General features: G+C 42.8%; 1 long non-coding RNA gene across 1 annotated transcript; it reads left to right on the top strand.

Annotated features, from left to right (window-relative positions):
• Positions 1–1,798: 1,798 nt before the first annotated feature.
• On the top strand, positions 1,799–13,135 carry LOC118965489. The gene is made up of 3 exons (XR_005052768.1): positions 1,799–3,130; positions 3,268–3,378; positions 12,081–13,135. It is a non-coding gene; the product is annotated as an uncharacterized LOC118965489 (long non-coding RNA).
• The last annotated feature ends 2,220 nt before the right edge of the window (positions 13,136–15,355 follow it).

Here is a 15,355-nt window from a genome sequence, read left to right as displayed (position 1 = left end):
GGACTCATCTCTACATATGGAACCCGATGGAGGACTCCATCTCTACTTATGGAACCCGATGGAGGACTACATCTCTACTTATGGAACCCGATGGAGGACTCCATCTCTACTTATGGAACCCGATGGAGGACTCCATCTCTACTTATGGAATCTGATGGAGGACTCCATCTCTACTTATGGAACCCGATGGAGGACTCCATCTCTACTTATGGAACCTGATGGAGGACTCCATCTCTACTTATGGAATCTGATGGAGGACTACGCAGGACTCCATCTCTACTTATGGAACCTGATGCAGGACTCCATCTCTACTTATGGAACCCGATGGAGGACTCCATCTCTACTTATGGAACCCGATGGAGGACTACATCTCTACTTATGGAACCCGATGGAGGACTCCATCTCTACTTATGGAACCCGATGGAGGACTCCATCTCTACTTATGGAATCTGATGGAGGACTCCATCTCTACTTATGGAACCCGATGGAGGACTCCATCTCTACTTATGGAACCTGATGGAGGACTCCATCTCTACTTATGGAACCTGATGGAGGACTACATCTCTACTTATGGAACCTGATGCAGGACTCCATCTCTACTTATGGAACCTGATGGAAGACTCCATCTCTACTTATGGAACCTGATGGAGGACTCCGTCTCTACTTATGGAACCCGATGGAGGACTACATCTCTACTTATGGAACCCGATGGAGGACTCCATCTCTACTTATGGAACCCGATGGAGGACTCCATCTCTACTTATGGAACCTGATGGAGGACTCCATCTCTACTTATGGAACCCGATGGAGGACTCCATCTCCACTTATGGAACCCGATGGAGGACTCCATCTCTACTTATGGAACCTGATGGAGGACTCCATCTCTACTTATGGAACCTGATGGAGGACTCCATCTCTACTTATGGAACCCGATGGAGGACTCCGTCTCTACTTATGGAACCCGATGGAGGACTCCATCTCTACTTATGGAACCCCAATTGTTGCCCATTTTAAATATTTGGGAGTAGAGATATTTCCTTCCTTAGATAAAACCATTGCCAGAAACTTTAACAGAATGCTCAAATCAATTAAATCTGAACTCAGTAGATGAACTAACATCCCAGTTGCTCAAAATGAATCTATTGTCACGGCTGAATTCCTGTAGTTCAATGCTTCCCATTGCTCCCCCTTCTGGCTTTTGGGATAGAGTTCATAGTGAAGTTTCAAAATGTATCTAGCAAGGTAAACGATCCCGGGATAAAATGAACAAATTTACAAAGAGGAAAGACATAGGAGGACTGTCCTTAAAAGCTTTAAGTTGTATTCCCAGGCTCTAGCATTTCGACCCATCCTAAATGGGTTTAGACATGATTATTCCACCCCCTGGCTGAGTAGAGAAAGAAATATGGTGTCTCCTAGTGCCCTGAAAGAGGTGGTCTTTACTGATATATCCCTTAAACAATGTACACTGTGCTTTGGTCCTATTACTGCTCATACAATTTCTATTTTTGCACAAAATTGAAAAACAATGATGTTGACTGGGAAAGGTTGCCACAGCGACAGGTGTTTAGTCAGATGACGGAAGGGTTCCCAAATCTAATCACACCTTTTTGAGATAAAACTCTCCGTTTACTTAATACTTAACATCCCTTCACGTTCTTACACGGCTAAGGGAGAGGGGCGTGGCTGAACACATAGACCATGGGCTGGTGAGAAGGGCACACATGGAGACAACGGGGAAGCGGTGTGTTTCTGTGTGTGTGTGGGGGGGGGGGACTCTATAGAAGTGCAAGCCTCCATCAGGGTCACACAGTGTGAAACAGAGAGAGGAAAAACCTGAAAGGCATAACATGTTTTTTTTTTTCAATACACACACGCAGCCACACTCAAACACAAGATTCACAATACTGGACAGAGGGTCTTTGAGGACTGCTATAGACCGGGACCAGGCCATAAAGGTTTAGACAGAGGAGGGTCTTTTGAGGACTGCTGGAGACTGGGACCAGGCCATAAAGGTTTAGACAGAGGAGGGTCTTTTGAGGACTGCTGGAGACTGGGACCAGGCCATAAAGGTTTAGACAGAGGAGGGTCTTTTGAGGACTGCTGGAGACTGGGACCAGGCCAAGAGGGGTTAGACGAGGGCTTGAGGCCCGGAGGTCTCTTTCTGCTGGACTCCCACACACACGCTGCCATTCTGCTGGGTGATCAGTGCCATGTTCTCAGGCATAAACTACATAGGCTTATCTCCTGCCCTGCTCTGCTTGGCACAGACACAGCCCAGCTTCTCTCTCTGGGTTCACCTCATACAGCCCTGGCTCTGCTGCTCACTGCTTACTGCTCAGGCCACCCACGACACACAGAGGAACAAAACCCAGTCTGTTAGTTAGACGCAGGAAGCAACATCGAGTCTGTCAGCTAGACGCAGATAGCAACAACCAGTCTGTCAGCTAGACGCAGGAGGCAACATCCAGTCTGTCAGCTAGACGCAGGAGGCAACATCCAGTCTGTCAGCTAGATGCAGGTAGTAAATGGCAAGTCTGCATTACACGTTACTACCAGACCTGGGTATTCTTTCAAATACTTTCAGCCTGTCTGTATTTAGCAAAGATGATAACACATAATCACTCCAGACAGACACAAGCAAAAACTCATGACGTAAATGTTGCAGCAGCCTAGGCTACACCTAAACATTAGAAATCTGACATGCTGTTTCGGATGAAAGGAGGATTTTTCAGTCTGATCAACTGTTAAAAAAAGCCCCACCACTCTGGGACCTACTGTGTGGTGCCACCAGTCTGCCTGCAGTTGTCAGCTATCGTCAGGTATGTGGATGATCAGGGCTTTATTCAGGAAGGTTTCTTGGAATACTTGATGTGTCAAGAGGACGAATTTTGAGATGTCTGAGTTTAACTTCATAGAGAAACTCGTTGTCCAAACCTTCGATGGCGCAGCTGTAATGTAATGTATCTGCTATTTGTATTTACAGCTCAGTCCCCTCCTGCTCCCTGATTAAGAGGTGATGACTACTCCACTCCACTACCATTGTCAACTTTCTCCTGACATGAACTGAAGCCACGTCTCATGTGCTCGCTCATCCACTGGCACATTGAATGTTTCCCCTCCAATCACTGTGAGTACCTCTATCCATTTTCTCTCATTACTGTATGTAGAGTCAATCACATTATTACACATCAGTGATTTGACTCCTTACTTGGACTAACTCATTATTAGCTCTTTTGTCTATCTGTGTCGTGTGTTGTCTTGTAGTTTTTTGTCTTCCCAGTCAAATCCTGTCCTGCACTTGTCAAGCCTCTGAACACCTCAACTCATGCCTCATACTCTCATTCAATCACGGCTGTGATCCCTTTCCAGCATGGTGTAAGTAGCCCTCTCATTCCCATTCCCAATGATATTGTACATCAAATGTCTTTATTAAATGCTTTAGGTTAAAAGAATGAGTCTTTGACGATTTTTGGAAATACACTTTGTCATCTCTGTGCTTTCCGCGGCCATTGTCAGGAGGTCTGTGTGTAGCTGGTGTATAGGAGTCAGGAGGTCTATGTGTAGCTGGTGTATAGGAGTCAGGAGGTCTGTGTGTAGCTGGTGTATAGGAGTCAGGAGGTCTGTGTGTAGCTGGTGTAGAGGAGTCAGGAGGTCTATGTGTAGCTGGTGTATAGGAGTCAGGAGGTCTATGTGTAGCTGGTGTATAGGAGTCAGGAGGTCTATGTGTAGCTGGTGTATAGGAGTCAGGAGGTCTATGTGTAGCTGGTGTATAGGAGTCAGGAGGTCTATGTGTAGCTGGTGTATAGGAGTCAGGAGGTCTATGTGTAGCTGGTGTATAGGAGTCAGGAGGTCTATGTGTAGCTGGTGTATAGGAGTCAGGAGGTCTATGTGTAGCTGGTGTAAAGGAGTCAGAAGGTCTATGTGTAGCTGGTGTATAGGAGTCAGGAGGTCTATGTGTAGCTGGTGTATAGGAGTCAGGAGGTCTGTGTGTAGCTGGTGTATAGGAGTCAGGAGGTCTATGTGTAGCTGGTGTATAGGAGTCAGGAGGTCTGTGTGTAGCTGGTGTATAGGAGTCAGGAGGTCTGTGTGTAGCTGGTGTATAGGAGTCAGGAGGTCTGTGTGTAGCTGGTGTAGAGGAGTCAGGAGGTCTGTGTGTAGCTGGTGTATAGGAGTCAGGAGGTCTATGTGTAGCTGGTGTAGAGGAGTCAGGAGGTCTATGTGTAGCTGGTGTAGAGGAGTCAGGAGGTCTATGTGTAGCTGGTGTAGAGGAGTCAGGCGCAGGACAGCAGATATGAGTAAATAAACGTATTTTACTCAACATATAATAAATGCAATACAAAAACAAGAGCCCACAATAACGGACCTTCCTACATAGAAACAATCACTCACAAACAAGCATGGGGGAACCAGAGGGTTAAATAATAACGGACCTTCCTACATAGAAACAATCACTCACAGACAAACATGGGGGAACCAGAGGGTTAAATAATAACGGACCTTCCTACATAGAAACAATCCCTCACAAACAAGCATGGGGGAACCAGAGGGTTAAATAATAACGGACCTTCCTACATAGAAACAATCACTCACAGACAAAAATGGGGGAACCAGAGGGTTAAATAATAACGGACCTTCCTAAATAGAAACAATCCCTCACAAACAAGCATGGGGGAACCAGAGGGTTAAATAATAACGGACCTTCCTACATAGAAACAATCCCTCACAAACAAGCATGGGGGAACCAGAGGGTTAATTAAATAATAACGGACCTTCCTACATAGAAACAATCACTCACAGACAAACATGGGGGAACCAGAGGGTTAAATAATAACGGACCTTCCTACATAGAAACAATCCCTCACAAACAAGCATGGGGGAACCAGAGGGTTAAATAATAACGGACCTTCCTACATAGAAACAATCACTCACAAACAAGCATGGGGGAACAGAGGGTTAAATAATGAACAGGTCATTGGGGGATTGAAACCAGGTGTGTAAGACAAAGACAAAACAAATGGAAAATGAAAAGTGGATCGGCTATGGCTAGAAGGCCGGTGACGTCGAACGCCGCCCGAACACGGAGAACAAGGAGAGGGGAAGTCGTGACAGGTATACCGTGGGTCTCCCATCCTCCTTCAATGTTTCAGGTCACCAGCCTCCACTGAGCCTCTAGATATGCACGGTTCTATTGTGAGATCTATTCCATTGGTTCCACTACGCCAGACAAGCTCAGAAAACAAAAATGGTATTTGACCCTAGGTCTGTACTTCACATCAGTCTTGTATTATCTAGTCTCTACACTGGTGCCTTTCAGATCAAAGCCAACGTGTACCTACTGTATCAGTACACCAAGTACACAATGTACCAGAGATGATTAATCTCACTGTGCTGCATGTTCAGAACAGACAGAAATTGAACAGTAACATAGACAGTAATAAATCATGACAAGCAAACTTCTACCTTATTATTATGTACCTCCTGAGGGCATTCGTGATGGTGATTCATTTTGAAATAGAAAAGGTGGGATACTTTTATGGTAATGCTCGCAATGCGTGGAATGTACTGTATGAGTAAATATTCATCATTACTTAACTTCTGAAATGGCAGTTATTTGGTGTTCTGGCTCTAACTTTAGATGTTCCAAATGTAATCCATGTTTTCTCCAGCAGCTGTAATGATGTGCTACAGAGGGACTTTGTGAATTTGGAAAGTATTCAGACCCCTTCCCCTTTTCCACATTTTGTTACGTTACAGCCTTATTCTAAATTGGATGAAGAAAAATCCTCATCAATCAACACACAATACAAAATAATGACAAAGCGAAAACAATTCTTGCAAATGTATTAAAATAAAAAAACAGAAATACTGTAATGAACACGAGGGGAGACAGAGAGCTGGTTTCAAGTGTAGGGCGCAGCAGGTGTTTATTGGTAAAGGATCACAGGAGGAGGCAGGTAGCTGGGCCCAGGGACAGGCAGAAGGTCATGCACAGGAGGAGGCAGGTAGCTGGGCCCAGGGGCAGGCAGAAAAAAAGGCTGTAACGTCATCCTGGAGATCCAATAGGCTAAAGTACAGGCAGGTAATAGGTAGATAACAGGAAATCTGATAGGCTAAAGTACAGGCAGGGAATAGGTAGATAACAGGAAATCTGATAGTCTAAAGTACAGGCAGGTAATAGGTAGATAACAGGAAATCCTGACAGGCTAAAGTACAGGCAGGGAATAGGTAGATAACAGGAAATCTGATAGGCTAAAGTACAGGCAGGTAATAGGTAGATAACAGGAAATCTGATAGGCTAAAGTACAGGCAGGGAATAGGTAGATAACAGGAAATCTGATAGGCTAAAGTACAGGCAGGGAATAGGCAAAAGGCGTTGTTAGTGAGGCAGGCAAAAACTGTCACACATTGGAGGAGTAACTCACGGGGAACCCCAGCGCTCTGAAAGACGCGTCACAAAACAAACAATACCTCACAGTGATGGGGTGCAAAGAACTGTACTAAATAGTGTGTGATAATGACATACAGGTGTGTGAACAGGTGATTAGAATTCAGGTGATTGGGGTCTGGAGAGTGAGCTGCGTTCAGGGGATCTATGTGTTTGAGGGTGTGAGTTGGAAGCAGAAGTTACAAATACCTTATTTACATAAGTATTCTGACCCTTTACTATGATACTCCCAAGTTTACAGTGTCAAGAAAAAGTATGTGAAACCTTTGGAATTACCTGGATTTCTGCATTAATTTAATCAAATCTTCGTCTAAGTCACAACAATAGACAAACAGTCTGCTAAAACTAATAACACTCCAACAATGATATGTTTTCATGTCTTTATTGAACACACCGTGTAAACATTCACATTGCAGGGTGGGAAACGTATGTGAACCCTTGGATTTAATAACAAGTTGACCCACCTTTGGCAGCAATAACCTCAGATCAGACCTGCACAATGTTCAGGAGGAAATTTGGACCATTGCTCTTTACAAAACATAAATGTTGGTCCGACCTCAAGTTCTGTGAGGTGGAAGAAATTCCTTTGTTCTCTATGAAAATTCACTCTGTCTCTATACTGTGGCCATGAGGAGATCATCTGATGATTGTCTATTGAAGTGATTTAGATGAAGATCAGATCAAATGTTAATACCACACACCTCTCTTTATAAGGTCCCACTTTTGACAGTGCATGTCTGAGTAAAAACCAAGCCATGAGGTCTAAGGAATTGTCCGTAGAGCTCCGTGACAGGATTGTGTCGAGGCACAGATCTGGGGAAGGATACCAAAAGGTCCCCAAGAACACAGTGGCCTCCATCATTCTGACATGGAAGAAGTTTAGAACCACCAAGAATTTTCCAAGAGCTGGCCGCCTGGCCAAACTGAGCAATCGGGGGAGAAGGAACTTGGTCAGGGAGGTGACCAAGAACCCGACGGTCACTCTGACAGACCTCCAGAGTTCATCTGTGGAGATGGGAGAACCTTCCAGAAGGACAGCCATCTCTGCAGCACACAATCAAGCCTTTTATGGTAGAGTGGCCAGAAGGAAGCAATTCCTCAGTAAAAAGCACATGACAGCCTGCTTGGAGTTTGCCAAAAGGCACCTAAAGACTCTCATACTATGAGAAGCAAGATTCTCTGGTCTGATGAAACCATGAGAGGATAGCAGACTGGGATAGGGAGAGATTGAATCTGTCTGTAAACACTCCAGCCAGCTGGTCTGCGCATGCTCTGAGGACACGGCTAGGGATGTCGTCTGGGCCGGCAGCCTTGCGAAGGTTAACACACTTAAATGTCTTACACACGTCGGCCATGGAGAATGAGAGCCCACAGTCCTTGGGAGTGGGCCGTGTGAGTGGCACTGTGCTATCCTCAATGCAGGCGAAGAAGGTGTTTAGCTTGTCCGGGAGAAAGACGTTGGGGTCCGCGACTCCACTTTGTCTCTGTACTGATGTTTTGCCTGTTTGATTGCCTTACGGAGGGAATAACTACACTGTTTGTATTCAAACATATTCCCAGTCACCTTGCCATGACTAAATGTGGTGGTTTGCACTTTCAGTTTTGCGTGAATGCTGCCATCTATCCACGGTTTCTGGTTTGGGTAGGTTTTAATAGTCACAGTGGGAACAGCATCCACATTTCCTAATGAACTCAGTCACCGTTTCCGTGTATACGTCAATGTTATTCTCAGAGGCTACCTGGAACATATCCCAGTCCGCGTGATCAAAACAATCTTGAAGCATGGATTCCGATTGGTCAGACCAGCATTGAATAGACCTTAGCACGGGTACTTCACTGTTTGAATTTCTGCCTATAGCAATGGAGGAGCAGAATGGAGTTGTGATCTGATTTGCCAAATGGAGGGCGGAGGAGGACCTTGTAGGCATCCCGGAAGTGGGAGTAGCAGTGGTCGAGTGTTTTTCCAGAGCGAGTACTACAGTCAATGTGTTGCTATACCTTCGGTTGGTTTTCCTCAAATTTGCTTTGTTAAAATCCCAAGCAACAATAAATGCGGCCTCAGGATATGTGGTTTCCAGTTTGCATAAAGTCCAGTGTAGTTTCTTGGTGGCCGTCGTGGTATCAGCTTGAGGGGAATATACACGGCTGTGACTATAACCGAAGATAATTCTCTTGGGATCAATTACGGTTGGCATTTGATTGTGATGTTTTCTAGGTTGGGTGAACAAAAGGAGGTTAGTTTCTGTACATTATCACAATCACACCATGAGTAGTTAATCATAAAATACACCACAGCCTTTCTTCTTCCCAGAGAGTTCTTTATTCCTGTCTGCGCGATGTACTGAGAACCCAGCTGGCTGTATGGACCGGGACCGTATATCCGGAGAGAGACATGATTCTGTGAAACGGAGTATGTTACAGTCCCACAAGAAACATTCTGGACTAATGTTCAAAATAACACAAAAAATATATAAAAAATACTGCAAAGTTGCTTAGAAGCTAGAAGCAGAGCTGCCATGTCAGTCGGCACCATCTTCTTTCAACAAAGCACTGAATAAAGGGTCTGAATACTTATGTAAATGTGATATTTACGTTTTTTCATTTTAAAACATTTGCAAACATTTCTAAACCTGTTTTTGCTTCCTTATTATGGGATATCTATATTGTGCGTAGATTGATGAGGGGAAAAAACAATGTAATCCATTGCAGAATAAGGCTGTAACGTAACAAAATGTGTACTGTCTTTGTCTCTTTGATATTCTGTCTGATGTACTGTCTGTCTGATATACTGTCTGTCTGATATTCTGTCTGTCTGATATACTGTCTTTGTCTGTCTGATATTCTGTCTGTCTGATATTCTGTCTGTCTGATATACTGTCTTTGTCTGTCTGATATTCTGTCTGTCTGATATTCTGTCTGTCTGATATACTGTCTTTGTCTGTCTGATATTCTGTCTGTCTGATATTCTGTCTGTCTGATATACTGTCTTTGTCTGTCTGATATTCTGTCTGATGTACTGTCTGTCTGATATGCTGTCTGTCTGATATGCTGTCTGTCTGATATGCTATCTGTCTGATATACTGTCTTTGTGAAGTACTCTCTGCCTGATATGCTGTCTTTGTCTGTCTGATATTCTGGGTTTCCCTCCGCTTTGTGTTAAGCAGTGCTGAAAAACAATCTCACACACGCAATGCAAAAACTGACATTTATCCAAAAGATGCAAACGTAGTCAGTCAGACAGTGAGACAGTCAGTCAGACAGTGAGACAGTCAGTCAGACAGTCAGTGAGACAGTCAGATAGACGGTCAGATCAACAGACAGTCAGACAGTCAGACAGTGAGACAGTCAGTCAGACAGTGAGACAGTCATTCAGACAGTCAGATAGACAGTCAGATAGTCAGTCAGATAGACAGTCAGATCGTCAGACAGTCAGACAGTGAGACAGTCAGTCAGACAGTGAGACAGTCAGTCAGACAGTCAGTCAGACAGTCAGATAGACGGTCAGATCAACAGACAGTCAGACAGTCAGACAGTGAGACAGTCAGTCAGACAGTGAGACAGTCATTCAGACAGTCAGATAGACAGTCAGATAGTCAGTCAGATAGACAGTCAGATCGTCAGACAGTCAGACAGTGAGACAGTCAGTCAGACAGTGAGACAGTCAGTCAGACAGTCAGTCAGACAGTCAGATAGACGGTCAGATCAACAGACAATCAGACAGTCAGACAGTGAGACAGTCAGTCAGACAGTGAGACAGTCATTCAGACAGTCAGATAGACAGTCAGATAGTCAGTCAGATAGACAGTCAGATCGTCAGACAGTCAGACAGTGAGACAGTCAGTCAGACAGTGAGACAGTCAGTCAGACAGTCAGTCAGACAGTCAGATAGACGGTCAGATCAACAGACAGTCAGACAGTCAGACAGTGAGACAGTCAGTCAGACAGTGAGACAGTCATTCAGACAGTCAGATAGACAGTCAGATAGTCAGTCAGATAGACAGTCAGATCGTCAGACAGTCAGACAGTGAGACAGTCAGTCAGACAGTGAGACAGTCAGTCAGACAGTCAGTCAGACAGTCAGATAGACGGTCAGATCAACAGACAATCAGACAGTCAGACAGTGAGACAGTCAGTCAGACAGTGAGACAGTCATTCAGACAGTCAGATAGACAGTCAGATAGTCAGTCAGATAGACAGTCAGATCGTCAGACAGTCAGACAGTGAGACAGTCAGTCAGACAGTGAGACAGTCAGTCAGACAGTGAGACAGTCAGTCAGACAGTCAGATAGACAGTCAGATAGTCAGTCAGATAGACAGTCAGATCGTCAGACAGTCAGACAGTGAGACAGTCAGTCAGACAGTGAGACAGTCAGTCAGACAGTCAGATAGACAGTCAGATCAACAGACAGTCAGTCAGTCAGTCAGTCAGTCAGATAGACAGTCAGATCAACAGACAGTCAGACAGTGAGACAGTCAGTCAGACAGTCAGTCAGACAGTCAGATAGACAGTCAGATCAACAAGACAGTCAGTCAGACAGTCAGTCAGAGAGTCAGTCAGACAGAAGCTGACAGTATTCCAAAAGATCATCTTTTCGTCTTGTCTCGTCTGGAGCATGTGTTACTGTAATTTACCGGCAGCTATTCCTTAAAGGAAGACAGCCAGATGGAGGGAGGGAGGGATGGTGGGATAGAGGGAAGGTGAGATGGAGGGAGGATGACACAGAGAGAAATAGTTCTGGGGTGTGCAACAGGAAGCCCGGATGTCCCGGAGATCTTTAATACAGAGTCCATATGAGAAAGCATGTGCGTTTTGTGAATCTAGTCTGAAAATGTTATTTTAGTCTTCTCAACTCCGTATGGTTCTGTCTGTGTGACTGAATAACGGCACAGTTGAGTCCCATTGGAGATGAGTGTAGGTGTTTTTGATAATACCTGATGGTAGAGGGAGGGTACAGAGAGAGAGAGAGAGGAAGCTGGCTACCAGCAGACTCTTAGGGTCGGGGTTAGGCAGGGTCTTTACCAAAGACAGATGTGAAGGCTGGGCACATAGCGTGGGATGTGCCTTGTGCCCAAACAACAAAACAACGAGGCATTTGGAAAATAAAAGACAAAATAACGCATTTGACTCTATGAAGCATTTGACTCTATGAAGCATTTGACTCTATGAAGCATTTGACTCTATGAAGCATTTGACTCTATGAAGCATTTGACTCTATGAAGCATTTGACTCTATGAAGCATTTGACTCTATGAAGCATTTGACTCTATGAAGCATTTGACTCTATGAAGCATTTGACTCTATGAAGCATTTGACTCTATGAAGCATTTGACTCTTAAGTATTTGACTCTATTTCAAACTTTAAAAAAAAAAATCACTCAACCACCCTAGCAATGTTTTTGACATCCTTGAGAGAAAAACCTTGTGGGTGACGGCTGCGTTTTGGCAACGAGGAATGTAAATAAAACCCAAACAAAAAGCATTTTGCTGATTCGGATGCCGGACACCAATTTATTAATTGCGTGTGAAAATAAAACAACAACCAACAAGCAAGCATTTAGACAATTGAAACATTCTTCTCTATGTATCGATATTTACTGAACACTAAGAATCATAGCTGAACTCTCTTTTACAGCATCTCATTCCATTTCACCAAGCCTCCTTCCAACCTAGACTCAGGTACTGTTTTAATCATTTATTCTTGTTCATAAACAGTATTAACACTGTAAGTCTGACCTATAGTTCATTAACAGGTATTAACACTGTAAGTCTGACCTATAGTTCATTAACAGGTATTAACACTGTAAGTCTGACTTATAGTTCATTAACAGGTATTAACACTGTAATTCTGATTTATAGTTCATTAACAGGTATTAACACTGTAAGTCTGACCTATAGTTCATTAACAGGTATTAACACTGTAAGTCTGACTTATAGTTCATTAACAGGTATTAACACAATAAGTCTGACTTATAGTTCATTAACAGGTATTAACACTGTAAGTCTGACTTATAGTTCATTAACAGGTATTAACACTGTAAGTCTGACTTATAGTTCATTAACAGGTATTAACACTGTAAGTCTGACTTATAGTTCATTAACAGGTATTAACACTGTAAGTCTGACCTATAGTTCATTAACAGGTATTAACACAAGTCTGACTTACAGCTTGGCTAATAAATTAATGTGAAAAAGGAAAAGCACATCCTAACACCAGTCCAACTGTTGAAGAATTATGTAACAGGTTATTTTCTGTCTTTCTTTTGTTGAGGTAAACACCAGAGGAGTTGACGCCAGGCCAGGGGTCCATATGTCACCTTGTCTGCTCTGAGAGATGACTAATAGAACTCTCTGACCTGAGATGTGTTAGGTGCTCTAGTTCTCTCTCTCTCTGTCTCCCTGTCTCTCTGTCTCTCTCTCTCTCTCTCTCTCTCTCTCTCTCTCTCTCTCTCTCTCTCTCTCTCTCTCTCTCTCTCTCTCTCTCTCTCTCTCTCTCCTATTCCTCTGTAAGGAGTGATGTCTAATGATGTGGCACATACAGGATCAAGCAATGTTGTATGGGGTGGAGGTTTGTGGTAGATAAGCCCTGAGCTTACATGCTTCCTGCCTTTGTCTGTCAGACAGCTGCTTCAAAGACTTACTGTGCAGGCATTGATGACACACACACACACACACACACACACACACACACACACACACACACACACACACACACACACACACACACACACACACACACACACACACACACACACACACACACACAAAGAACAGACCCCACACAGCACACACACATGTTCCAATTGGTTTGTCTGTAAACCATTAGAGAGATGTTTTTGAGAGGTATGCTACCAGCCTGCCACAACTAGTGGTGGTATGCTTTTTAATGTAAGCCCTATCACAACATCTATCTATTTTCCATTAGATAAAGAATGAAGAATTTTGTTTTGCTTCAACAGGAGTAAGTAGACAGGCCTAGAAGCAAACCAGTCGTCTTTATGTAATAGTTATGAGTCATTTAAACTAGTCATAGCTCTTGACTGGTATGACAGGAACGTACTGCCCCTAACTACAACTACCCACTGGGTTTTCAACTTTTCAATCTTCTTTTGACAGTGGGAAGAATCCTAAGATTCTTTGCTGCATCGGTTTCGTAGGTTACGTAAGTGCATGTCTATTGGTGAGTGTTGTTTCAGTGGAGGACATCCTCCTCAGTGAATTTAAGAAAAATACTTTTCAGATAAAATAACACTAAATATATTTAAATAACACTAAATAATTGATTTAAATTACACTGTTTTGCGATGAAGGTCTACAGTAGCCTCAACATCACTCTGTAGGGTAGCACCATGGTGTATCCGAAGGACAGCTAACTTCCGTAGTCCTCTGGCTACATTGAAGAGAGAGAGAGAGAGTTACTTAACTAGTGAATGCAGCTAGCTAGTTTAGCCTACGCAAACACCCGGCTCAAACAGAGAAGGATGCTTTGTTAGCTGGCTACTGGAAATATTCCAAGTCTCGGTAAGCTTTTGGTTTTATTAATTTATTGCCAACGGGGCACGCTAATGTAACTGCTAAACTGCTTGCTGTACACTGTACTGCATGATTGTAGTGGGTATCTAACGTGTTCATTCTGGAAGCCATGTTGACTATGACGTGGTGCTAATATGGTGACCATGATATAGGCTGCGTGTAGCGGTTTTTCACATTACATTTTATCACATTACATTTTATCACATTACATTTTATCACATTACATTTTTTTTCACTAGAAATTATATAGTACCTTTTGTGTGTGTAAAATATTGCTCCGATTTTTAATTCATAGATGTTATGTGTGTATTAAAATGTAGTTTGTTTTTGTTGCTAAAAGCTATATATCCATTGTTAATCTGGAATGGAAAGTTTGTATATTTAACTGTGATATGTGGCTCATCCAGCTATTTTAAGATTAATACACTACCTGTAAGTCCCTCTGGATAAGATGACTGCTAAATGACTACAATGTCAAATGAAAATGATTTACATACAAATCTCATATTCCTGTATTGATACATTTTTGTTTCTAAAAAATATATAAATATGGATGTTGTAAATGTATAATATGTATATTCTTTATTAAAAATGTAGTTATTCGTTGCATTGGACTGTGTAACACCTAGCAAAGCAACTTATTTCTCTGAAAGGGTGGTGGGTATACAGTGTAGCGTTGTGCAAAAAACACGCATACATGTCTGTTATTGAAAAATGAAAAATAAATGTCTGTCATTGAAAAATAAAACATACATGTCTGTCATTGAAAAACCCCATGTCACGATTAGATAGTGAAGAAAAAAAACAGACCAATCTCTTTCGTAAAGTTATTTTAACAATAAAAGCTAATCTAATATTTCTGAACATGGATATGTAGCATTTCAGAAATAAACTCTTCAAGTATTCTGGCACTTAGAAGAATGTTGAATGTAGCACCAGGGACAGTCTGCCTGATCTGGACTAATTAAAAAACACTTAGAGGGAGATTTCCACTCCCGTTAAGACTGTTGTTGAGAAACTAATAACTAACCTACTGATATTGCTGCACTCGGTACAGACGAGAGAAGCAAGACAAGGCAATTTTATTCAGCTTTCGATCGAAGTTTGGTTGATCTGATCAGTCTAGAATTAGAACGTCTCATGTCGGCTGCTGGAGTTTCCAAGATTTAACATGTACAATCTTAGCTAAAGAGTTGAGATGAGAAGGGTCCGTTTAGCCAATCAGAGAACAGCTAGCTAGCTATTTTGCTGCAGTTATCTAGTCTAGCTTGCTGATATTTATCTGTCTGGATAAAATAAATAGATTTTCTGTGTGATTTCCTGTGATTTTCTAGGCCCTACTTCCCTTATGAATACACAAACAGCAAATGTATTTGA

The sequence above is a fragment of the Oncorhynchus mykiss genome, chromosome 8 (assembly GCF_013265735.2).
Source record: "Oncorhynchus mykiss isolate Arlee chromosome 8, USDA_OmykA_1.1, whole genome shotgun sequence".
NCBI lineage: Eukaryota > Metazoa > Chordata > Actinopteri > Salmoniformes > Salmonidae > Oncorhynchus > Oncorhynchus mykiss.
The sequence above is the reverse complement of the archived record's forward strand: the minus strand, read 5'-3'. Positions and strand labels throughout refer to the sequence as shown.